The following is a 27,961-nucleotide window of genomic DNA, read 5'->3' as shown; positions in this document are numbered from 1 at the left end:
TTCTCTTTATTACTCTCTCCACTAGACAGCATGTACCCCAAGAGCAGAGATTTGTGTTACTCTTCGCTTTACTTCTAATGCCCAAGTAGGACGCAGCATAATGAAGGCATTCAATAAGAGTTTGTGGTATGAGCCATAACGATTTTCTCTTCCTTCCATTTCCGGGCCTGTTTTCAACATTGTTGGAAACTGGAAATTTCAAATCTCTTTCCAGGAAGGGTCAGCTGGACAGAGAAAAAAGAACATTGAACGAAGACACTCTGAATTAGAAGGACAGAGAACAAAGACCCTGGCTTATTTGGAAATCAACCTCCTTCCCTAATCTGCCATGTATTTAATATCTATCGTTATTGGTATTTTAAATATAAGGATGTTTTAAATATGACCTCAAATTCTTTGACAACGCTTCTTCTTGAATGTGGGCTGGTCCTAATGACTAGCTTCCAATGAGTAGAAATTGCAGAAATGATGTGTTAATTTTGAGGCTACATCATAAAAGACAAAGATAATGCAGCTTCCATCTCCGTCCCTCTTCCATCTTGCTCTGTGGGAAGCCAGCTTCCATTTTGTAAGGACATTCCAATAGCCTAAGAAGCGATGCCCATGGTTAGGAACCGAGACCTCCTGCCAAATGACAAATGAGTGACCATCTCAGGAACAGCTCCCTTACCCCACCAAGCCTTCAGAGGACTGCAGCTGCAGCCAAAACCTTAGCTGCGACCGCATGAGAGAGCCTGAGTGAGCCATTCAACTGAAGTGTTCCCAGACTTCTGACCCACAGAAATCCACAGATAATAAAAGTTTGGTTTCAACCACTATGTTTTGGGGTAATCTATTATGTAGCAGTAGATAATTAATATAATTTGTCTGCACACTTGAACTTATGTCGTAAAAGAAGGGAGTTAGCTGAGCCTTCTCTGCAAGAAAAGGCTCTTTCTATTCCAGACAAAAAAGGAGAACTTGTCTGAAAAATCAGAAGGGCAGTGGGATGGACTGAATATTGGTGTCCCCCTAACACTCAGAAGTTAAAATTGAATTCGCAATGTGATGGTATTTGGAGGTGGGTCGTTTGGAAGGTAATTAGGTCATAAGGGTGGAACCCTCATGAATGGGATGAGTGCCCTTGTAAAGGGGACCCTAGAGAACTTTCTTGCCCTCCCTCTTTCTGCCATGTGGAGATACAAGGAGAAGTGGGCAGTCTGCAATCAGGAAGAGGACCCTCACTAGAACTGACCATGCTGGAGCCCAGAGCTTGGACTTGCAGCCTCTGGAACTGCAAGAAATAAATTTTTATTGTTTCTAAACCACCCAGTTTACGGCTGATATAGTTTGCATGTTTGTCCCTTCCAAATCTCATGCTGAAATGTGACCTCCAATGTTGAAGGTGGGTCCAGTGGGAGGTATTTGAGTCATGGGCATGGATCCCTCATGAATATCTTGATGCCCTCCCCACAATAATAAGTTCACATACGATCTCTCTGGTTGTTTAAAAAAAAAACGAGAGAGAGACTGGGACCTCCTCTCTCTCTCTCGCCATGTGATACACCTGCTCCCTCTTTGCCTTTCATCACAATTGTAAGCTTTCTGAGGTCTTACCAGGAGCCAAGCAGATGTGGGTGCCATGCTTGTATAGCCTGCAGAATTGTGAGCCAAATAAGCCTCTTTCCTTTATAAATTACCCAGTCTCAGGTATTCCTCTATAGAAATGCAAAATGGACTAACACAATGGCACTTTGTTATAGCAGCCTGAATCAAGACAGGTAGTTGCTTTTTCAGCTGTAAAGAGACTGGGCCTATCTTGGATTCTCAGGTTTCCAGCCTTCTCCATAACATCCCCTATGACCCCAAAGGAGTTGTGAATGTAAGTAGGCATATAATTAAAAATTCATGCATCTTGAAAACTTTCAATGTGTTGGCACTGTTCTAAAGAGCTTTGCATATATTAACTCATTTAAGCCTCACAACTACCCCGTGAATTACTATGATTGTCCCTGCTTTACAAATGAAGAAACTGAGGCACTGAGGAGAAGTAACTTGCCAAAGCAAGCTTTTAATATTGGAGAAAAGACCCTAACAAAAAAGAAGGCTTACTATGTGACAATCATTTTAACAAACACTTTCACAGCATTTCTCTTAATCCTCAACACAAACCTGCAAGAAATAGGTCAAAGGCCCCTCTTTTAAAGATAAAAAATTAGGCCCTTGAAGGGTAAGTGACTTGCCCATTGTCATACGGGAAGTGGCAGGTGTGGGTTCAAAGTCTAGGTCCTGTTGCTTTCAAAGCCTTCTTTCCTCAACACCCAGCTGCCTCCCTGCTCCCCTACTCTCTCTCTGCTCTCAGCTTCAGATGTGTGCTTGGCAGATCCAGAAAAATCCCTCAGGTGCTGGCTAGCTGCCTAAATGAGGAATGAGGTGACAGCCCTGAATTTACACATGCCCAGGCACCTCCAGGCAGCTGTTACCTGCACCCAAGTCTATGCTGATGTGCTTTACCACAAGCCTTGGGTCAGAGATGAATGAGAAAAGTGGGCAGAAAAGGAGCAGGATAAATGGGTAAGCCCAGCTGTTTTGGCTTCAAGGCAAGAGTTCAGTAAATCCAGAAACACCTGTGTCTGTGACATTCCTGAGGTCGAAGCTGCCTCAGGGCTTGGCTTCGCTTCCTGAGATGAGGCAAGAGTTCAGAGGAGATGGACAGAAAAATCTCTCCTGACTGTCAGGAGAAGGGAAGAGCCCCATCTATGAAGTCAGACGGGCTAGCCTAGGAGAAATTCATAGTGTGTATCCATGCACATGCCTGTGTCATCTGTGAGTAGAAAACCTGCTTCCCTGCACATAACATGCACTCACTTGTCCATGTTAACTCCCTCGCCTCTCCACTCTCCTGTCCTCATCTCCAGGGTTTGAGGTACCCGTTGACTTAACATGGAAGTCAACAGGCCATCCTCATGAGCTAGAAATTGTTAGCTCTCCTCGCATTTCTCTAAGGCAATGGTCTGAGACCTCTTTTGGGTACTTGGGATGATTGCATTTTGCTGTAATACAGGGGAAAGAAGAGAGCTGTGGGAGTCAAACTTTGGGGGCTTAAAAGGTCACCTGGAGTGTGTGTTAGAAACACAGACTCCAGTTTCATTCCAGCAATTCTTATTCATTGGGTGCCCCTATGAATGGGCTTTTTTTTTTTTTTTTTTTTTTTTTTTGACAGAGTCTTGCTCTGTCGCCCAGGCTGGAGTGCAGTGGCACAATCTCGGCTCACTGCAAGCTCTGCCTCCCAGGTTGACGCCGTTCTCCTGCCTCAGCCTCCCGAGTAGCTGGGACTACAGGTGCCCGCCACCACGTCCAGTTAATTTTTTTTTGTATTTTTAGTAGAGACAGGGTTTCACCATGTTAGCCAGGATGGTCTCGATCTGACCTCGTGATCTGCTTGCCTCGGGCTCCCAAAGTGCTGGGATTACAGGCGTGAACCACCGTGCCTGGCCGAATGGGTATTTCCAAGCCACCATCTGGCCACACTTAGAGAAGCTCTGGATTAAGAAGAGTTTCAGGCAGTCAAGAAAAGCATCCCATATTCATCCTCTTTGACAAATTATTAGATCCTGGTTACCTTTAACCAGTTTAATGTAAAATTTCAGATTATGTCTTCATAAGAATTTATAACAAATTTTTAAATTTCAGATTCCATTGAAAAGCTGATGAACATCTAAAAAGAGAGAAGGTAGGGCTTATCTCCAAAATCAAAATGGTAGTTGCTTTTTTATCCTTGGGAGACTAGACTTGTCTTTAGGGTTCTTCAGTCCCTTCCAGAAGCCAGTTTTGTTTTTCCATGTTTGTATCTGTGGTAGACAGAATTTTGGCCCCCATTACCTTTGCCGCTGGCATTACTCATATGAACATGTTATGCTACCTAGGAAAAAAGACTTTGCAGCTATAATTAAGGTTACTAATTGGTTGATCTTAAGATAGGAAGATTTTCCTGGATTAGCTAGGTGGGCCCAATGTAATCACATGAGCTATTAAAGAAGAGGAAGGCAGAAGAAGTTAAGGAGATTTGAAGCAGGAGAACTATTTGACACACTGTTGCTCACTGGAAGATGGAGGTGGCTATGCAAGAAGGAAGGTGAATGGCCTCAAGCAGCTGAGAGACACTCCCAGCTGACAACCAGCCAACAACAGGGATCTCATTCCTCCATCCTCAAGGAACTGAATTCTGCCAACACCCTGAATGAGTCTGAAAGTGCAGTCTTCAGAGCCTTCAGATTCGAGCCCAGCTGACTGACACCTTGTTTTCAACCTTGGGATACATTGAGCAGAGCCTAGAAGACCCTCCCTGAATTCTTAACCTACAGAACTGTTAAGGGAGTAAATGAGTATTTTAAGCTGTGAAGTGTGTGGTAATTTGTTACACAGCACCAGAAAACTAACAAAATCTAAACGTTTTCATTTAAAAAAATACTTTGGGGCTGGGTGCGATGGCTCATGCCTGTAATCCCAACACTTTGGAAGGGCGAGGTGGGAGGATCCTGTGAGGCCAGGAATTCAAGACCAGCCTGGCCAACATGGCAAAACTCCATCTCTACTAAAAATACAAAAAAATTAGCCAGACATGGTGGCACGTGCCTGTAGTCCCAGCTACTCTCGAGGCTGAGGCAAGATAATTTCTTGAACCCGAGAGGTGGAGGTTTCAGTGAGCTGAGATTGTGCCACTGCATGCCAGCCTGGGCAACAGGGTGAGACTCTATCTCAAAATATAAAATAAAATAAATATTTTGGTCTAGAATTTTGTTTTCTGTTTTGGCTCAGTTTGGTTTTTGGTATTCTTAGACTTGAATTCATTGCTGGATGATTCTCTATGTAGAAGTTCCCTGCCTCTCTTTGAAGACCACATCAGATGCCACTTCCTAAAGGAACCTTTCCCCAAGTAAGTCATTTGTTGTCATTAGCCTAATGGTCTTTGCTGGAAAAGTCCTCATTTGTTGGTGAGTGAGAAATGGGGGATGTGATACAGTTTGGATGTGTCCCCACCCAAATCTCATGTTGAGTTGTACTCCCCAGTGTTGGAGGTTGGGCTTTGTGGAAGGTGATTGGTCATGGGAGTGGATTTCTCATGAATGGTTTAGCACCATCCCTTGATGCTGTGCTTGTGATAGTCAGGGGGTTCTTGCAAGATCTGGTTGTTTAAAAGTGTGTGGCACCTCCCCGCCTCTTGCTTCTGCTTTCGCCATATGACATACCTGCACCCCCTTCACCTTCTGCCATGATTGGAAGCTTCCTGAGGCCTCCCCAGAAGCAGATGCCACTATGCTTCCTGTACAGCCTGCAGAATCATGAGTCAATTAAACCTCTTTTCTTTATAAATTATCCAGTCTCAGGTATTTCTTTATAGCAATGCAAGAATTGGCCTAATACAGGGTGATAAAGGATTGAATGTATATATGAGGAGGGAGGATGTTTGGGAGCCAGACAGAAAGATAAGTTCATTCATTCATTCAAGAAATATTGATCAAGTATCTATTATGTTTCTTCTAGGTGCTAAAGATACTCTGGTGAATATGACAGACAAAGTTTCCCTCTGTCTACGTTGTAGAGGAGGCAGGTAGATAATACAGAAGTCAACAAATAAAGAAAGAAAATTCTCCAGACAGCAGTAAGTCCTATAGGGGGCAAGCTTCCAGTAATACGTGAAAAACAGAAAAAGGAAGCCCCTTTAGAAACAGTAACTATTAAAGCCTTCTCTAAGAATGTGATTGTTGAGTCGAAACTTGGATGACGAGAAGGAAAATGTGCCCGAGAAGGGAAACAGCAATTGCAAAAGCCCAGAGGCTGGAGGGAGCTTGACATGTTTTCTGAACAGGGGAAAAAAGGACTATTTGACAAAGAAACAGTAAATGAGTGAGAAAGTACAGCCGAGGTCCGATTAGCAGACAGAGGCCAAATCAACTAACGTCTTGTAGACCACAATGAGGGTGTGGGTTTTATTATATGTGTACTGGACAGCTAGTGGATATGGAATATTATTGCAGCTTCTTCCAGACCAGACTCTTGCAGGAGTCAGATCTTGGAAAAGGGGTCGTATGAGGTTGGAGCTGTGGGAGGATGCAGCTGTAGTCAGCACCATGGCAGGCTTGCAGGGATGATGGGAAGGAGAGAATAAGTATTCCAACTGCTCTAATCTTGCAGTCTCTTGCCAGTCCTTCCCACTAGCTACAAAACAGAAAGGGAGAGGACAAAGCCACCTTGGTGATGCAGTTATCCAAGTGGTCAGCCTCACAGAAAAAGGAGAGAATGTGTTGGAGATGGCAAAGGAGATCATCACACACAGACTTGCTGTTTTCAGTACCTACAATGTCTTCTTAGCTGGCAGACTACTAGTTTATCTTCATAACTATCTTCCAAAACCCACCCGGGTGGAGGGAGATAAGTGGAGTTAATGTATTCTAAGGTTTGTCCATTGTCCTGGAAGTAGTAAAAGTACGAATTAATACTAAACTATTATAAATCAGGAATACATGGTATAATTTCTAAGGTGATCACTTAAAAAGGAGATAAAAGAATATATACCTAAAAGGCCAATAGAAGGGGGATATAGAATGATAAAAAAAATACTTGACCAATTCAAAAGAAGACAACAAAGGAGAGGAAAAGGAATATAGAGCAAAGAAAAGATAAATCATACAATAGATTTAAACCCAAATAAGTTATTATTTCAGTATTTCCATGAATGTAGATTGACTGTGCTACAATTGAAATGTAAAAATTGTCTAATTGGATTTTTTAAAAATCCTCAACTATTTGCTACTTATAAGAAATATATCTTAAATATAAGGGCATAGAAAGGCTGGCTATAAATAATTGGAAAAAATACACTATACAAGCATTAGGAAAAATAAGGATAATATAGTCACGTATCAGAAAAAGTAAACTCTCCTTTTTTTTTTTTTTTTTTTTTTGAGATGAGGTCTCACTATGTTGCACAGGCTAAAGTGCAGTGGCAAGATTGTGACTCACTACAACCTGGACCTCCTGGGCTCAAGCCATCCCCTCCAACCCCAGCCTCCCAAGTAGCTGGGACTACAGATGCATGCCACCATAACTTGCTAATTTTTATTTTTTGTAGACATGAGATCTCACTACATTGCCTAGGCTGGTTTCAAACTCCTGGCTTCAAGCTATCCTCTTGCCTTGGCCTCCCAAAGTGCTGGGATTACAGGTGTGAGCCACCACATCTGTTCAGAAAAAGTAAACTTTAATGTAATAAGCATTACTAAAGATAAAGAAGGACATCTTATAATGAGAAAAGGATTAATCCACTAAAAAGGTATAAAACGTCTAAATTTTTTTTCTTTCTTTTTTCTTTTTTTTTTGTTACTGAAACAAGGTCTTGCTCTGTTGCTGAGGCTGGAATGCAGTGGCGTGAACACAGCTCACTGCAGCCTCAGCCTCCTGGGCTCAAGCAATTATCCCACCTCAGCCTCCCAAGTGACTAGGACTACAGGTGCACGCCACCACGCCTGGCTAATTTTTGTATTTTTTGTAGAGATGGGGTTTCACATGTTGCCGAGGCTGGTCTTGAACCTTGGGCTCAAGCAGTCTGCCTGCCTCAACTTCCCAAAGTGCTGGGATTACATGCATGAGCCACTGCACCTAGCCTGTATTTTCCAACATGTAATACATAGCCTCAAAATATAAAGCAAAATTAGCATAAGAAAAGGGGAAAATAGATAAATCTATTTCTCAGGAAATAATAGAAGAAGTAGACAAAAATCAGTAAGGATAGAGAATATTTGAACAGCATAATTAATAAACTGCTTATGTAGAACATTGCACCCAACAAATGAGGAATATAAACGTCATTCAAATGAACACAGAACATTTACCAAAACTTGACAATATGAATGGACAAAGCAAATCTCAAAATATTCAAAATAACTGAAAGCATACAGAATATATTGTTAGACTACAGTGCAGTTAAACTAGAAATCAATAACAAAAAGATAACTAGAAAATATCCACTACTAAGAAAAAAAGTTACAGAAAACCTGAATAAATAGATGGATATACCATCTTCATGGATTGGAAAACACAGTATTGTAAAGATGACAATGCCCCCAAAATGACATATGGATTCAATGCAAGCTAAAGTAAAAATCCAGCAGCTTTGTATGAGAATATGCATACATTTGGCTGGTGTTAACAAGCTGATTCTAAAATGCATATGGAAATGTAAAAGATTAAGCACAGCCAAAATAATATTCAAGAACAGAGCTGTAGGACTGACACTATCAGGTACAATGCTTATTACAATGCAAGATTTATAAATGTGGAATTATTACAAGAGTATACAAATAGACCAGAGACATAGAACTAGAGTCCAGAAACTGATACACGCATACGTGATCATTTAACTTAAGATGGAAAACAAGTTTTTTTTTAATAACTTGCTCAGGAGCAATAATAAATCTTAAGGGAAAAAAAATAAAATCTTGATCCCTACCCTTACATCATACATATAAAGCAATTCTAATCATGTTTTACACAACCCAACAGCTAAAATATTATCTGTCAATTTAAAACATTTTTAATTTTGTTGGCCAGGCACCGTGGCTCATGCCTGTAATCCCAGCACTTCAGGAGGCCGAAGCGGGCGGATCTCAAGGTCAGGAGATTGAGACCATCCTGGCTAACACTGTGAAACCCCGTTTCTACTAAAAATACAAAAAAAAAAGTAGCCAGGAGTGGTAGCGGGCACCTGTAGTCCCAGCTACTCAGGAGGCTGAGGCAGAAGAATGGCATGAACCTGGGATGCGGAGCTTGCAGTGAGCTGAGATCGTGCCACTGCACTCCAGCCTGGGTGACAGAGCGAGACTCTGTCTCAAAAATAATAATAATAATAATTTGTCATAAAATTGATGATTTTACATGATTTTTCTAAGATATTTTAAATAATAAGCTATTTCCTTAAATTAAAAAAAAGACAATTCTAGAGGAATGCAATGTAACTTGAAAGGTAAAACAAAATACGTCTTCTAAAAGTTAAAAACAGGAGAATATCTTTGTGATCTTGAAGTAGTTAATTTTTTTAAAGGAATTAAAATTGATAAACATGATGGAAATCTTTATAAATTGGACTATATTAGAATTTAAAACTTACTTTCATTTAAAGGCATAATAAATAGAGTGAAAAGGCAATTCAAAGAGTGGGACAAAATATCTACAACACATAATTCCAAAAAAGGGACTCATATTCAGAATGCATAAATAACTTCCACCATTCAGTAAGAAAACAAACATACAATCCAGTGACTCAATAGAAAAATCGAAAAATGGAGCTGGGCATGGTGGCTCATGCCTGTAATCCCAGCACGTTGAGTGGCTCAGGTGGGTACATCACTTGAGGTCAGGAGTTTAAGGCCAGCCTGGCCAACATGGCAAAACCCCATCTCTACTAAAAATACAAAAAAAAAAAAAAAAAACAGGTATGGTGGTGTGTACCTGTAGTCACAGCTAATTGGGAGGCTGAGGCAGGAGAATCGGTTGAACCCAGGAGGTGGGGGTTACAGTGAGGTGAGATCATGCCACTGCACTCCAGCCTGGGTGACAAAGCTCTCAAAAAATAAAAAAAGAAAAGAAAGAAAAAGAAAAATAGAAAAATGAGCAAAATAATGGACTTTACAAAGAAGCTAGCCTAATGGCCAATAACTATATGGAAAAAATGATTAGCTTAGTTAGACATCAGAGAAATGATAACTACAATATGTCACATCTACAAAAATGGGTAAAATTTAAAAAGTAGACAATACTAAGTGTCGGCTGAGATGTGGGACAACCTGGAACTCCTGTATGTTGCTTATAGCACTGCAAACTATTTGAACGGATCTATGAAAGTTGAACATATGCATACCCTATAAAGCAGACAATTTTATTCCTAGGATACCCCCCAAAAATACATACATGCATTCCCCAAAAGACATGTTTAAGAATATAGTGTCATACTAGCTTACATGTTCATACTGGAAGCCACTCAAATTCTTGTCAATGTTGAAACTGGTAAGTAAATTTTTGTGTATTGATGCAATGGACTACTAAACAGCAATGACAATAAACTATAATTACATGTAATAACATGAACGTCACAAATATAATGTTGATCAAAAGAAGGCAGATACACACACCAAAACATACATTATTCTATTTGTAAAAAGCATGGAAACATACGCTATTGCATTAGAATTTGGATGATGGTTGCCGTAAGGAGTGGGTTTGTGGTTGGAAGTAAGGAAGAGGGAGCTTCTGAAGTGCTGGTTACACAAGGATGTTTAATATGTGAAAATGTACCCAGTTGTGTACTTATGGTTTGTAATTTTAAAAAATCAATTCCTGGTGGATGGATAACTATGACTATCAAAACTAAGAACTTCTGGACTAACAGAGCCACATTGAAGTTGGTAGGTAGAAACAAACTAAGTTACTTTGGAAAATAGAATTCTGGTTATATATTGTAAAGCTGAAGACAAAAAGAACCATATAGAAATATTGTACTATAGTTAAGGACATTTGCTTCTTATAAAGGCTATGAGGTTAAAGGTTAAGTACATTTGCTTCTTATAAAGGTTAGCAATTCTGAAAGCATTTGATGTCTATACCAGGTTTGAGCAAATAAATACATTGTAGATAATGACAGGTTTTTCACTATCAGAGAAAGAAGATAAAAATGAGGGAAATGAGGGTTAAAGAAACTCTGTGGTGTTAGATTATAACCTATAACATTGGTATGAATTCATGGCTTTTAATATGCACTCACACAGAATGCATAGATATAAAAATAAACATAGCTATATGTATGTGTGTGCTGTACATATATGATATACTTCCTAGCTCTTTCTGTTGAGAGGGACTAGAAGCACTGAAACCTCAGTAACAATGAGCAAAGCTAGCACCAAGATCTTGATTTATAAATATCATCTCACAATAAAAGGAACAAGAAATCCTTGGGAAATGGTCGACTCCAGAGCATGGACAGGGAAAATAGAAGATGAGCCTGGAGCATATTGTGGGACCTGAAAGTAAGTTTACAACCTGAAAACGAGGTGATATTGATAGGAATCAACCTCAAAGAGCTCCCAATGGTTAATCCTGGGACCATTTGAAAAACAAAATAAATATGAAAGTAATGAATTGTAACCCATAAAATAAAATCAATACCCTTGAGTCCATATCGGTATAATTGAATAAATAAATGGGGGCAAAAGGACACCACTTCCTTACGCAGAATTCCAATTAATAAGTGCAAAGGGAATTATAGATATAGAAAATCATTATAGGCAACAACAGAGTAATAATTACTGGGAGCACAAATCATTGCAGGATGCCAAAATTAGTAGGTAAAGGTAGAATGAGAAACAGGATAGTTGTATGGTCCTAAAGTATGTCCCTACAGGATACTTATTAGTTATAAAGGAAAAAATAGTAAATTTACTGTGAATTCTGGCACATATCACCTTAATCAAAGTTAACCCGACCAGTAACAATATCAGCATCCTATACTTTCTGATATGATGAACTGAGAAAAGCAAAATGTCAATGTTATTCTTGAAAAAAAAAAAAAGCATAACCTCAATCTAATCATGAGAAAAACTGACAATATCAAGTGCTATCAAGGATACGGAGCAACTAGAACTCCCATATGTTGAGAGTGAGAATGCAAAATGGTACAGCCACTTTGAAAACCAGTTTGGCAATTACTTATATATAAACATTTACCATATGATCCAGCAATTCCATCGCCATGTATTTACCCAAGACAAATGAAAGCTTGCGTCCACACAAAGACTTCTATACAAATTTTATAATGGCTTTATTTGTATAGAAGTCAGAACTTTACCAAAAACTGGAAACAGCTCAATGTTCACCAACTGGTGAATGGATAAACCAGTTAGTGCCTATATATTCTTTACCCAGCTTTCTCTAATAGTAACATAACCAGAGTAAAATCACTGAAACAAACAAAAAAATAACCAAATTGGGTACATCCATTCAATGGAATACTACTAAGCAATGAAAAAGAACAGACTACTGATACAACCAAATAAAGTATCTCAAATGCATTATTCTAAGTGAAATAAACCAGACTCAAAAGGTTCTATTCTGTATGACTCTATATGTCAATTCTGGAAAAAACAAAACTATAGGGATTAAAAACAGGTCAGCAGTCCTCAACCTTGTTGGCACCCAGAACCGGTTTCATGGGAGACTACTTTTCCACAGGGTGGGGTAAGGGGGATTGTTTCAAGATAAAACTTTTCCACCTCAGATCGTCAGGCATTAGATTCTCATAAGGAGCACACAACCTAGATCCCTTGTATGTGCGGTTCACAATAGGGTTTGTGCTCCTATGAGAATCTAATGCCACCGCTGATCTGACAGGACGCAGAGCTCAGGTGGTAATGCTCACTCACCTGCCACTCACCTCCTGCTGTGCAGCCAGGTGATAACAGGTCACAAACTGATACCATGACCTGGGGGTTGTGGACCCCTGAGATAGGTGGTTGCCATGGGCTGGAGTAGGGGAAGATGTTGACTAAAAAGAGGCATGAGGGGGCTGGGCATGGTGGCTCATGCCTGTAATCCCAGGACCTTGGGAGGCCGAGGCGGGTGGATCACGAGGTCAGGAGATTGAGACCATCCTGGCTAAGACGGTGAAATCCCGTCTCTACTAAAAATACAAAAAATTATCTGGGCATGGTGGGTAGGCGCCTGTAGTCCCAGCTACCGGGGAGGCTGACACAGGATAATAGCATGATCCTGGGAGGTGAGGCTTGCAGTGAGCTGAGATTGCGCCACTGCACTCCAGCCTGGGTGATAGAGCGAGACTCCGTCTCAAAAAAAAAAAAAAAAAAAAAAAAAAAAGAGTAGGGGGCATGAGGGAATTTTAGTGGGTTAATGAGACTGTTCTATTTTTCAATTGTGATAGTTATTACATGACTGGAAATATTTGTCGAAATTCAGAACTATACACTAACAAGGGTGAATCGTACTCTATGTGAATATAAATCACACTCAAAAACCCGACTTAAAAAAAGACAAAGTAAACAAAAATTTCGTAGACATGCCATCTTTATAGTTACTAATTATTGGAATAGTTTTGCTAATTATGAGAAAACATTAGAGAGTCCCAAATTGAGGGATATTCTACAAAATACCTCTTCAAAACTGTTGAGTTCAAAAAGACAAAGAAAAACTGAGGAATCACCCCAGATTGCAAGAGACCAAGGATACATGACAATTTTAGTCAATGTAGGAATCTTAGGTTGGATCCTGAACTGTAAAAAGGGCATTAGTGGACAGTTGACAAAATGGGGATTAAGGTCTGTAGATTAGTAAATAGTATTGTGGCAGTATTAATTTTTTGTACTCTGGTTAAGTAATATGTTACTATTACGGAATGCCAGGTAAAAAGTATACAGGCACTCTCTGTATTATTTTTGTAAGTCTAAAATGATTTTATCGTAAAAAGTTTTTTAAAAATTAACAACTTCTATTTATTAAAAGATTCGATGAGAATGTAAAAAGGCAATCCACAGAGTGGGAGATAGTATTTGCAATACATATATCCAACAAAGAACTCTTTTCCATAATATATAAAGAAGTCTTAAATATTAATAAGAAATATATATAACACTCAACAGAAAAAGGATGAAAACTGTTCTAAGCACTTCATAGAAGAGGATCTCCAAATGCCAATAAACATAAAAGGTATGCAATCTTATTATTCATCAGGAATATGCAAAATAAGACCAACAAGATGCTGCCACCCACTTAACAGAATTGCTATCATTAAAAGACCAATAATACCAAGTGCTGGCAAGTATTTGAACTAATACAGGACTTTCATACCTTCTTGACAGAAATATAAATTGGGACAACCTACCAACAGTGAATATATACATACCCTCTTCCCCATTAATTCTGCCTCTAGGTCCAGATAACTAAGAAAAATGTGGACATATATTCACCAAAAGACACATACAAAAATGTGATAGCAGTACTACTTGTAATAGCCCCAAATTTGCAAATCAAATGGCCATTAACATAAATTGTAGTGTAGTCATCCAATGGAATGGTATGCAGTAGTAAAAATGAAACTACCATTATCCATGACGACACGATTGAATCATACAACTGTAATGTCGAGCAAAAGAGGAAAAATTTAGCTTGATGATAGAAGTCAGAATAGTGGTTACCTTTGGGAACAGGCAGGCAGTGACAGTGAGGGGACATGAGGGGACAATTGTTACACAGCTGTGCTCACTCTGTGAAAATGCATTGAACTATACACACATCTGCATATGTGATACTTACAAAAAGGTTTAATTTTTTAAATCTTTTGGAAGGCAAAGAATAGGGAGAGAAATAGAAGTGTTTTCATGAAAATATTAAAAATTCCTTTTGTTTTGAAGAAAACTATTGCTCTGTGTAATACACTTCTCCATATGGGTGAAGAAAAGCGTCAGGATAGCCCTCTTAAATGTAGGTATGATGTAAAAGCCAAGACTTCTGTGTGCTAAAACAGTAGCAACAACATAAACAAATACCAAAAGGAAGCAGACAGAAAAATTAGAGAAGTAACCATACACATCTGGAGAACCAAAAGCAAACAAACAAAAAAAATTTGAAGATATCAAATTGGAGAAGTGAAAATACAGTATATGTTTTATAAGATAATCAAACTACCATGCCCACGGTGATTTCAGGAAGCTGTCTTCTCAGAGTGAAAGCCAGGGGTTACTTTGTGGGGTAAGGATAAAGAACAAAAAGATACACTGCATAATGAAAGGGCATCAGAATGAATAGAAGATAATTCCCTTGGACATGAGATGCAATCAAGTCAAGACCCATATTTTATCTCTGCTGGAGGCAGTCTTATTTGTTAGTAAAGTGCTAGGATAATAAACCATTGTTCTCCTTGCCAAGAACGTCAAAACAAATACAAGCTTCTTTGCTCAGTGCTAAAAATGTCTGAGCCTTTGGAGAACAGCTGGGCAGAAAGCGATCTTGTTCAATTTCAGCACATTTTTTCCCAAGTATTAGGCTGTCCGAACTCAGCCCACATCAAGGCATCGCAGGCACCCAGTGCTGGGACAGACCTGTCATGAAAACACAGCCTATCAAACTCGAGTGAGCGGAATGCACAATAAAACCACTTTAAACTTGTCCAACTGTCTGTCTGAAGGAGCAAGGACTTTGAAGCACAAAAAAGCTACTTTAAACAGATAATTCCTTTGAGGTGCTTTTTTCATAAATATAAAAAAAATGTTGCTGCACTTGCAAAATTCTGTATATTGATAAGGCTCTGGGAGCATTAGAAATGATTTATGATCTCCTGGCTACCAATATCAATATCACTGTTGCCTAAGGGACAGCTTCTCCTAAGAATTTGCAAAATTGTTCTCCATGCTATCAAGTCAGCTCTCATTAAAGTATGTCTCATTTGTGGCTTGTGATTTGTATTAATTTGGAGGTATGTCATTTAGGATGTTTGGGGATTCAGGTAACTAAAAATTAAAAATGAATTCAACTGGCTTAAACAATAAGAACACTTCTTTTATCAAATAACAAGAATCCCAGAAGTAAAGTAGTTCAAGGTGGGTTAACCCAGTGACTCAAATGATGTCATCAAGGACCCAAGTTCTTTCTATCTTTCAGTTCTTCCTTTCTCATGCTAGATCCCCTCATGGGCCTAAGGTGGCTGCCACAGTCCCACGCATCACAGCCAGATCTAAAAGTATCTAAAAGAAGAAGGAGTGTTCCTATGAGTTTCTTTTCATCACTGAGAATAAAAAAATCTTTGCAAAAGGCCTATCAGCAGACTACCAAGTTTTAGTAGCTAGAATTGTATCACATGCCCAATAACTAAGCCAATAACTAGACAGCAAATAGGATCACAATGTACCTATTAGACTAATTTACATCTAAACACAGGGATGGGGGTTATCTATGACTGATAAGATGATGGAGCAGACACCCAAGTAAATGTGCGGTACTGTCAACTTAGAAGAAAAGAGAATAGGCTGTTAGGTAGGCAAACATCTGTGTCTGCTACAATTGAGATGAAAGGTAAAATAAGTATGGTCTAATTGAATTTTTTGGCTTAACTACGGTATGTATGTTTTAAAAAACCTTCTTACTTCCATTTTTTCATAGGCAGAATGTCTTTCTGCTGCCCAGACTGGGGTTTAGTAGTGTGATAATAGCTCACTGCAACCTTGAACTCCTTCAAGAGATCCTCCTGCCTCAGCCTCCTGAGTAGCTGGGACTTCAGGCATGCACCACCATGCCTGGCTAATTTGTTTTATTTTTATTTTTGTAGAGACGGGGTCTCATTATGTTGCCCAGGCTGGTCTCAAACTCCTGGGCTCAAGGGATCCTCCCGCCTCAGCCTCCCAAAGTGTTGCAATTACAAGTGTGAGCCACCGTGCTAAGCCAAAACCCTTTTAGATTGTGACTCTGGCTGTTAAAAATTATTCTATTAAAGCATCATTTAGTCCTTTGTCTATAATACTTAACACTTAATAAATGGTTTTTTAAATTAAAAAAAAATTATTCTATATTAGTTCACTTCCCCCCTACTATTTAAATTGGAATGACACCTTTAGTGTGTCTATACCTGATGACACTCTCCTTTCCCCACTCTTTGAAACTCCTCTTTTATTTCCATCCTCAGGATCTTAGGAGTAAGCCTCCTGCACCTGTGTTTGTACAATGCTGTCTTCCTAGCCACAGATGATTGGAGCTGAAGTGTACAGCGGACCTTAGCTAAACCAATCAGCTTCTTTCTCTGAGAATTTCAAATTGGGGGCAACTCTGGTTGCATCAGTCTCTTCATGTGTTTGGATCTATAACATAACCTCTAGAATTGTGGGGCAGCAGTTTTTCTGCCATTTGGGACATGAAGCAAAAACTAGTGTGAAGGAAAGTAAAAATGAAAAAGATATACAGTGAGTAGTTTCTACAAGTTTTGGCTCTGTAAGACACTTTGAACTACCCCTTCACCACATACAGGCACGTGGGCTTGTGTACATGCACACACACACCTCCAAATGCATATGCAAGCCAGCTTGAGGCAGCTTACGTTACTTGCAACCAAACAGTCCTAACCAAAAAGGAACACAGTGTCCCTTTTCAGAGATGATTGAGGATCTTGCAGAATGCTACGGTCATCCTGAAGAACTGCCAGTTCTCATTTCCTTTGTGCATAGAAAACTGAAGACAATGAGTCATACCTGTCATAAATTCATCCCAGACCTTGCTACAGAGGTTGCCTTTGTTTGATTTAAATCTTCACTATTGGTTTGGTTTCTAATACTTTTTACTCTTTTTTCTAAAAGTATTCAACAAAACACTCAACAGTAACAACAAATAACTGTGTATTATGTGAATGGGAGGTGTTGTGTTGTGTCTTGGAGGGGCAGGGAATGGGACTAATATCTATCGAGTTCCAACAATTTGCTTTGCATATATTGTTTACTTTAATCCTTATCTCACACACTACCTACTAATAATAACAAAACGAGGCCATGCCTGGTGGCTCATGCCTGTAATCCCAGCACTTTGGGAGGCCGAGGTGGGTGGATCACTTGAGATCAGGAGTTTGAGACCAGCCTGGCCAACATGGTGAAACCCGGTCTCTACAAATAATAAAAAATTAGCTGGGTGTGGTGGTGGGGACCTATAATCCTAGCTTCTCGGGAGACTGAGGCAGGAAAATCACTTGAACCCAGGAGGTGGAGTTTCCAGTAAGCTGAGATCGCGCCACTGCACTCCAGCCTGGGAAACACAGCATGACTCCATCTCAAAAAAAAATATGTGTGTGTGTATTTATAACAAAACCATTTTACCAGTGTGGAAGCTGAGTCTCAGAGAAGCACACTGATTTTGTTAAAGTCACACAGCTAGAAAGCCATGGAAGATTTTAAGCCCAGGTCTCCGGAGAATCAAAGTTGATGATGTTTTCACTATTCCACGTTGTTAAACAGAAAAAAAAAAGCGCTTTGATTAACCATCCTGTTAGGTAGACTCTGATTAACTGACATCTGACTCTGGCTATTTTTATTCTCACAATGTAGGATATTCTCTACCATCAGGGAAAGAAACAGAGACAGGGAGAATGACCTTGTAGCACCAGATCTATTACGGATATTTCTGCATTTTTAAAATTTCTAAATTAAGCACTGCTACCTCTGGTAAAAACAGAGGATAACATTTTTTAACATGTGGAACAAACAAACGCCAAGGAAGATTAAATGAGGGGCACAAGATCCTTAGACACAGAAGCACTTTGTAGCCATCCCTTCTCACTGTCTTAGTAGGTGTACATTCTCAAGCTGTTGATTTTTCTTGACTAATTAAAGATGATTGGAGTTTTAGAGTTTGGCTTTATTTTTGTTTTTCTCTATCTTTCACATATTCCAACTCACACACTGTCTGCTGCTGCCAATTAGCAAGAACGTGGGAGAAGAGTTAGTCCTGGCTATAACCAGGCTGGATACAAACCTGTCACAATGAGATTAGGGAGATTCAGGCAAAAGCATTTACCTTAATGTGTTTCATTCCTAGCAAAACAATCATGCAAATGTTTTAAGTCAAACTTTCCAAAACAGACACAGCCATGCAAAGCTGTCCATGTGAAACAGGTTGCGAGTCAGAACCACCATTTTTATCTTCCACTGCTGTTCTGTAGGCCAGTTAACTCTTCTCTACTCATAGAATGTTTTCTTTGTTTTTAGATTTTTTAAAAAACCACCCAGTTGAATTGTTACGTTACAAAAAAAAGGTTACACTTTTGTTTTTAATACATTCCAACATTACAGGAATGAAATGCAGAAAGGGAAATTTGGATTTGAGTTTTTCATACTGTCAGTAGCCCTTCCTGTAAACCCTGCCAATATCAAGAAGGTCTTAAAAAGTGTAAACTACAGGAAAACTGCAATTAGTCAAAATGCCCTGGGTATGGGAGATTTCAGGTTATCTCAGAGTTAACCAGAAAATCCTTTTCACTTCAACCCTTGCCATTGAAAGTCTCTGAAAAGCGTGAGTTGAGTTTCCTGCCTTAAAAAGCACAGTTTACTCTAAATGCAATTTAATGTTTGCCTGATAGTTGAGGGTCAGGGTGGACCTCAGGCTAAATATTCTGGACCCCAATTCCCATTGTCCAGAAAAAGCAAAACAAAAGGAAATGGGAGATTGGGTAGAATTTCTACTCGACCCTAGGACATGTTTTTGAAGTTCTTGAAATGAGCCTTTTCCTTCTGGTATTTTGCTCCTTTCTACTTCTATAAAGAGAGAAAAAAAAGTCTGCTAAACCAGGAGTTTTGCCTATATAAGTTCCAGTGAAATCAAGATGTTATGGTATTTGAATTTTTCATTTAATCTTTATGAAAGAGATGACTGAGGTGTTGGCCATCAGGAGTTGGGAGCCATCCTTTTCCACCTGGTCTTGGATCTAGTACAGGGAGGCTTGGAAAAGTGAGTTCCTCTAGCCGCACCCTACCTTTCACTACATGCCCCAACGAGAGAGCAGAATGGCAAGGGTCGTGCATTTGGTTATTTCTTCTCAGATCATTTGTCACTCTCTAGACCAAGGTTCCTCATCCTTGGCATTACTGACATTTTGGGTTAGATAATTATTTGTTGTAGGAGGCTGTATTAGGGTTCTCTAGAGGGACAGAACTAATAGGATATATGTATATATAAAGGGGAGTTTTTTTTATTATTTTTAGTTTTTATTTATTTTATTTTTGAGACAGAGTCCTGCTCTGTTGCCTGGGCTGAAGTGCAGTGGTGCAATCTCGGTTCACTGCAAGCTCTGCCTCCTGGGTTCACGCCATTCTCCTGCCTCAGCCTCCTGAGTAGCTGGGACTACAGGCACCCACCACCATGCCTGGCTAATTTTTTTGTATTTTTAGAAAAGACGGCATTTCACTGTGTTAGCCAGGATGGTCTCAATCTCCTGACCTCATGGTCCACCCACTTTGGCCTCCCAAAGTGCTGGGATTACAGGCGTGAGCCACCACGCCTGTTTATTAAGAGTATTGACTCATACCATCACAAGGTGAGGTCCCACAATAGGTTGTCTGCAAGCTGAGGAACAAGGAAGCCAGTCTGAGTCTCAAAACCTCAAAACTAGGGAAGCCAACAGTGCAGCCTTCAGTTGGTGGTCAAAGGTCCAAGAGGAGACCCAAAGCTTGGAGTCTGATGTTCAAGGGAGGCAGTGTCCAGCACAGGAGAAAGGTGTAGGCTGGGAGATTCAGCCAGTCTAGTCTTTTCACATTCTTCTGCCTGCTTTTATTCTGGCCATGCTGGCAGCTGATTAGATTATGCCCACCCACACTGAGGGTGAGTCTGACTTTCCCTATCCACCAACTCAAATGTTTATCTCTTTTGACAACTCCCTCACAGACACACCCAGGAACAATACTTTGCATCCTTCAATCCAATCAAGGTGACAGTTGATATTAACCATCACATCGGCTGTTCTGCACACAGTAGGATGTTCCTGCTAGATGCCAGCAGCACTCCCCTCACCTCCTCAGTTGTGACAACCGAAAATGACTCCAGACGTTGCCAAATATTCCCTGAGAGGCAAAACTGCCCCTAGTTGAGAATTACTGGTCTAGATGGAGGCACAATTATTCTTTTTCTCCTTCACTTGCAAGATTATGAGTTTTCTTGACCTTGGCAAGTAATTTCATAACATATTTCCTGTGCTATTTCATGGAAAAACAAAAATAATTCTCTGATGAAAGTGGTATTTTGACTTGAATTGTATGAGGCAGGCCCTGTTAAAATACAACTGCAGGTTCTGCATTGTTTACTCTTCTAAATTTCCCTTGAGGTCATTGTCATTACGGACACCGAGTCAAGCCTTAGCCACAGCCTCTTATGTTGTATAGTCGTCTTCAATTTCACTTTTGCATCTATCTCAGAAATACTTTCACTACTGTTGCTGCTTCCTAAAGGCTTAATAGATTTTTTACCCACTGGGTTCTTTTAAACCCATTATTCTTTCTCTCCAGTGGATTGGGTTAAATTTAAATTCCATGTTCTTAAAGAATATTTTGTATATTTTAAAAATTTGATAAATTGGTTGAATTCAGGCAGTTAGTTCTAGATGCCTGATTTTAAGGGTGTAGTAGTATTTCTGCTATAGAAAAAGTAGAAGTTAAATTGTTGTGGAGAACACATTAGGAGAGTTACTTACATATGTTGATTTTCAAATTTCAAACAATTAAATATTTCATATATTTATATTATAATATAATGTACAATTTTCCAGGTTCATCAGATTTTTTGTGTATGTTATTTTTACTTAGATGGTAAAGAATAGAACACAAAACAATAGGTGCTGACTATATAAAAAATGTTCATTTACCTAGGTAAAGCCTAAAAGATAACAATTAAGGCCGGGTGTGCTGGCTCACGCCTGTAATCCCAGCACTTTGGGAGGCCAAGGCAGGTGGGTCACCTGAGGTCCGGAGTTTGAGACCAGTCTGACCAACACAGAGAAACCCCCATCTCTACTAAAAATACGAAATTAGTCAGGTGTGGTGGTGCATGCCTGTAATCCCAGCTACTTAAGAAGGCTGAGGCAGGAGAATCGCTTGAACCCACGAGGTGGAGGTTGTGGTGAACTGAGATCGCACCATTGCACTCCAGCCTGGGCAACAAGAGCAAAACTCCATCAAAAAAAAAAAAAATCTTATTTACATAAATTTAAAATAGCATGTATTTTTCTGACATGAAAGTAACACCCTCACATGACATTCACTGGAAATACAAAAAGTGAAATGATGAAAAAGTACTTGTGATATTATCACCCAGAGATTGTCACTATTAACATTTAGAAAATGTTTCCTTTCAGTCTTTCCTTTTACAAAACTGAGACCACCCTAAATAGAGTTATTCTGATTTTTAAAATCATAATAAGCACAGATATAAATATAACTAGTGTATTTAAACTGCCCCTCCCTGTAGGACTTTAGGTGATTTCCAGTTCTTCACCATTATATGTTTAGTGCTGCAATGAAAGTCTCTATACCTAAATCTTTGCACACATGCCTGAGCAGCACTTTCAGATAAAAGTTGAAAAGACAAATACAGGGTCAAAAGGTATGAATTTCTAAGACTCAATCCATATTGCTGAATTACCTTGGGAAAGCTATGCCCATTTTCAGTCTTTCTTTATTGGCAATTTTCTTGAAGGGCTTCCATTTTGTTCTGTCAACCTCCAGGGCTGTGAAGACATTTCCCACAGGACATTCTTCAGATATGTCAATGTCAATGTAATAAGATCCATCTTAAGATATCTGTCAACAGTCTCCTTGGACCCATCTCAAACCGTCTGTCAATGGCAACTCTAATATATTTTGGGAAGATGCTGATGCGGTTGCCAAAAAAAAGTTTGCAATGGAATCAGATTGTCCAATCACTCAAGTTGCAGAATTGAACTGTGTTAATGATATGTGACCATTTTATCACAATATCCAGAGACTCCATGCTAGGAACATGTCCTTGTAATTTTTTTTTTTTTTTTTTTTTTGAGACAGGTTCTCACTCCGTCACCCAGGTTGGAATGCAGTGGTGCAGTGGCGTGATCTTGTCTCACTGCAACCTCTGCCTCCTGGGTTCAAGTGATTCTCCTGCCTCAGCCACCTAAGTAGCTGGCATTATAGGTGCGCGCCACCACTCCCGGCTAATTTTTGTATTTTTAGTAGAGATGGGGTTTCACCATGTTGGTCGGGCTGGTCTCGAACTCCTGACCTCGTGATCCACCCACCTCAGCCTCCCAAAGTCATGTCCTTGTAAATTTAAGGGCAGGCTGCAGGAGGAGGAATGGGAATTATCTTTCACGTAGCTTCTGTAGAACTCACACAATCCCAGCCATGTCGCAAACTTGGCACCAAGAATTGACTGCCAACCCTTAGCTCCAGTCAAGACTACGGAGAAAAACACCACTTAGATATAGGACTATCTGACTTAGAAAGGTAGATTAGTGTAATCTGACTATAACACATACAACTGTTACTTTGCTATGGGTTTGAATTTCGTGCCTCCAAATGATCTCTAACCAAGACAAGTATGGTGTTCCCAGGAAATGGAAAGGACCAGCCTTCTTACACTATAGAAAGCACTTTCATAGGTGTACAAAAGTACTTTTCTTTCTTTTTCTTTTTTTCAAATGGAGTCTTCCTCTGTCCACAGGCTGGAGTGCAGTGGCACCATCTTGGGTCACTGAAGCCTCCACCTCCTGGATTCAAGCGATTTTCATGTCTCAGCCTCTCAAGTAGCCTAGACTACAGGCACGTGCCACCACGCCTAGCTAATTTTTGTATTTTTACTAGACATGGGGTTTCACCATGTTGGCCAGGCTGGTCTTGAACTCCTGACCTCAAGTGATACACCCACCTCAGCCTCCCAAAATGCTGGGATTACAGGTGTGAGCCACACCTAGCCCATAAGTGCTTTTCATTACTGTTTATTACTGTTATCATACTTTTATTATTGTTCTGAGGTGACTCTGAAACCCAGAATCCAAAATATCTGGAGAACTAATTCATTTTATTTTGATGCGCAAAATTGGTGTCACTAATCGCCTGGTCTCATCCTCTTACCAGATCCTCGCTGGCAACTTGACCCTCATCAAGAATCATAAAGCTGGAATTAGCCTTTAACTTTCAAGGGGCTGGTGTATAGTCTAGTCTAAGTTTTCAAGTAGCCAGGGTGGTCTCTACCCTCAAATGGACGAAGTGTTCATGGGTTCTCCTTGCTCTGAACCACTGGCTAATTGAGTCACTTTCTGAACTGTCACAGACAGTACAAAGTCCCCAGGCATTCAGGCTGTTCCTTAGCTCTCTAGACCATATTATCTCCTTGGCGTCTCATCTAAATGCAACACACCACCAAAGTCAGGGCAGATAGAAACCACAAGGAACACAGAAGAGACAGAAGTCAGAGGCCTACCGCTTTGCCAATGAGGCAGACTGGAAAGGCAGGCCTGACCCAAATTACTTCTCACTATAAATAGCTTTATTAAGAATGGGTTGTACTTAGCCACCCCTCAGATGAGATCAAAGCATCTTGAATACATTTCCTGGATGTGATCTGTTGGGTATAAGAATGACCCAAATTCTTTATGTCCGTACACTGTAGCCAAAATTCACCCAAATAGCATTCTCCTGGAATGGAGACCAGAACCTGGCTTATCCATCTGCATGTGTTCTATGGATATATTCCTACTCTGAGTGTAGGAAAAGAAAGGGGGAATTAGAAACACAGACATTTTTTAAGGACTTCGCCCATTTTATTGCATGTAGTTGTCCCAATAATTCTACAAGCCAGGACTTTTATCTCTTTCAGAGAAGAGCAAAATGAGGCTCAGAGAGGGTAAGTATTTCACCCTAAGTCATACCGGACAAGAAAGAAATGGCAAAGCCAAGACATGAATGTGAATCAAACTGCCCAATTTTTTTTTCTTTTTGAGATGGAGTCTTGCTCTGTCACCAGGCTAGAGTGCGGTGGCGCAAGCTCGGCTCACTGCAACCTCTGCCTCCTGGGTTCAAGAAATTCTCCTGCCTCAGCCTCCTGAGTAGCTGAGACTACAGGCACACACCACCACACCCAGCTTATTTTTGTATTTTCAGTAGAGACGGGGTTTCACTGTGTTGGCCAGGATGGTCTCGATCTCTTGACCTCGTGATCTGCCCGCCTCAGCCCCCCAAAGTGCTGGGATTACAGGCATAAGCCACCTCACCCGGCCTCAAACTGCCCAATTTTAAGGTCTCTGTACTCTCCATCATCACATAGCAGGGGGTCTTAAGTAGGCAAATTTCTTATGGATTGAGCTCTGAGATGGCCATGTCCCTACAGATGTACAATCTTCTATCTTTGCCTTAGAGTTGCTGTTGAGCTATTGCGGGGTAGGAAGTTGGGAGGTGGTGAATCTAGGAGAGTTAGTCAGAATGAGGACTCCAGGGGTTATATCACTTTGATGAAAAACTAACATTATAAGGCATGGCATATTGTTTATAAATTTGTGCAATTTTTATGTGTCAATTTCTCTGTCTGAATGAACCTCATATATCCTATATCAACACAAGTAATTTGTATGTCTTTTTACAGGTTTTTGTTTCGTCTTGAACTCCTAGGGCCTGAGAGCCCTGACCATCTATGTTATATCTAGAATTTAGAACTGTTTTTTCTTTTCTTTCAATCCTGATTTAGTGTGGAATTCAGAGTCAGTGCAGGCAACTCAAGAGTGTATGATTATTGCAGAAACAGGCTGCCCAGCCAGGGTCACATTTCCTAGTCCTCTGAATGTAGCTGGCCCCATGTGGTCATTTCTAGTCCAAGGTAGTTAAGAAAGATATGCTCCTTCACGCTTCCTCTTTTCTCTTCCACCTGGTTGCAGAGAACTTTGCAACTAGACGTGGTAGCTCACACCTGTAATCTCAGCACTCTGGGATGCCAGGAATTTAAGACCAGCCTGGGCAACATAGTGAGACCCTCATGTCTACCAAAAAAAAAAAAAAGAAAAAGAAAGAAAGAAAAATTAGCCAGGCATGGTGATGTGCACCTGTGGTCCCAGCTCTCCAGGAGGCTGAGGCAAGAGGATCACTTGAGTCTGGGAGGTTGAGGTTGGGGCTGCAATGAGCCATGATTGCACCACTGCACTCCAGCCTGGGTGACAGAGCAAGATCCTATCTCAAAAACAAAACAAAACTTGAATATGCCTCAGAATCAATTAGAAGGCTGTTAAAACACAGATTGCTGGGCTCTATCCCCAGAGTTTTTCTTCAGCAGATCAGGGACTTGATAATTTGCAAAGTCTTACAAGTTCCCAGATGTTGTGGATATACCAATCTGGGCACCACACGTTGGGAACCACTGCCCTAGGGCAACACCCTCGTGTAACACTGGTTATACTTTAGACACCCCTAGAGGTGTTTTAAACTTGTTGATGCCCAAGCTGCAACTAAAACCAATAAAATCAGAATATCTTGGGGATGGGGCTCATGTATTAGCATAAAGCTCCTCAGGTAATTACAACATTGAGTTAAAATTGAAAATCACTGGTGTAAAGTGGAGCCTTAAGATTGAAGAAACATTGGTTCTTAAATCATTGAGTGGAGGAAAGCAGCCTGCCTGGAACAAATACCCACTTTGGATTGTTACACAAACAGGAAATAAACTTTTATTGGGGTAGGCTGCTGAAATTTTGGAGATGATTTGCTGTTGCAGCTGGCATTATCCTTATTAATATTACAATGTTGACTATTAAGAACCAGCTTTCAAACATTCTGTTGCTTATCCTTTTAATTCCTGCCTTGTTCTGCTCTGAGAGTATTGATCTGATTGGTTAGATTCTGCGATACTTAGTGGCCCGTATTTTCTAGAGGTGGAACTTACAACAGAAATAAGGTTATATACAGCACACGTAACATAGGTATAGCCTCTCTTTTTCTGTCTTTATCCTTGTGGCCCGAATAACAGGATAGCTCTAGTTCATTCTCTTCCCTTCTCCCCACCCCTTCACTTTTTCTCTCCTTGCTAACACAGTCCTCCTCCCACCTGGAAGCAGGTTCAGATTTCTTCACTCAGTTTGAAAGGACTTGGGCAGCCACCATTTGGCAAATATTCTAGGCAAAGGTGACAAAATACTTTTGCTTTCTTCTCTGATATAGTTGAAAACCAAGAATCAAAACCAAACCACAAAAAACCTGAGCCAATACACATCAGCCAGAGGCAGAGAACATGAAACTACAAAGTCGAACAGGTAATACCTGAGAATTGGGCTTGAACCACGACAGGCAAGAAGCATGAGGTCCACTCTTGCTCAGGTTTGCACTACGGTTTTTCACCAAAGCTTTCTCTAAAAATAAAGTGCTACTTACCGCTCCTGTGAAGGCACTGCTGAGAAATGGGGCTAGCCAGTCAAAGGTGGGATTCAGGTGTTTCAGGGTCCTCTGGCCAAATGTCTTCATCGACCTTCCATTAGCTAAAAAGATGGTGTAATTGTGCAAACATAAGCATTTAAAAGGCATGGTGACCAAAAGCAGATATAGATGACTTTTATTGAGGAATCAACCCATGTCTGTGTTCACTCTAAGGGAGACTAACATGTGAATAAAAAACTGGACAGATTCCCCCCACCACCCATAAAAACGTCAGGTTTTTGATGGACAGAAATGGAAAAACTAATGGCTCTAAAAGCATATGTTGCAAGTTCTGCCTTTTCATGATAAACGTAAAGGGACAATAGCCTCAGCTGAGAATCAGTTTCCTGGCTGACAGCAGTGAACTGCCCATCTCCTGGCCACTCTTGTTCTTGGAGCTTCCCCTCAACTTTCCCTAGTGGGAAAAGGACAACTTTTTTGGTTGTGAGAAACAGAAAATCCAACCTAAGATAGTGCTCAAAGAAATTTTATTGAATCATGTACTGAATGTCTGAAATCAGGACTTACTTTAGACATTGATTGATTCGAGGGCTCAAGCACTGTCCTCAAGATCCAGCGTCTCTCTTGTTCTCGTCCTGACTTGACTGTGTTCTCAAACCTGTGTTCCCTCGATAGATGGAGATGGCTACAGCTGCTCCAACCTCATACCTCTCAAGTCAAGCAAGGATCTAGTGAGAGTCTCCTTCCCAGAATTCCCTGCAGAAGTCTCATTGTGTCTCTAATTGGCTCTAATTAAGTCACATAATTATCAATGAGCCAATCATTGGAGTCCAAGGAAATGCAATACCTTGATGGGCTTAAACCTAAATCACATGCCCTACTCCTGAGCCAGGGTGAGTCATCCTGGCAGAAAGAACAAGAGATGGCGGAATTGTCAAAAGAAGGGGGATTAGATTCTGGACAGCCAAAAAGGAACAGGTGTCTGGCATAGTATCCCTGACTTCCAGGGCCAATCAAAG

At 40.3% G+C, this 27,961-nt stretch overlaps 1 long non-coding RNA gene across 1 annotated transcript; it reads right to left on the bottom strand.

Moving 5' to 3' along the window:
• LOC129048640 (uncharacterized) lies at window positions 1-27,961 on the bottom strand. Its single transcript, XR_008511155.1, has 3 exons — window positions 27,510-27,961; window positions 26,940-27,043; window positions 1-224 (listed from the first exon to the last, which is right to left on the bottom strand). It is a non-coding gene; the product is annotated as an uncharacterized LOC129048640 (long non-coding RNA).

Source organism: Pongo abelii, chromosome 9 (genome assembly GCF_028885655.2).
Source record: "Pongo abelii isolate AG06213 chromosome 9, NHGRI_mPonAbe1-v2.0_pri, whole genome shotgun sequence".
NCBI lineage: Eukaryota > Metazoa > Chordata > Mammalia > Primates > Hominidae > Pongo > Pongo abelii.
This window is presented reverse-complemented; position numbering and strand designations above follow the sequence as displayed.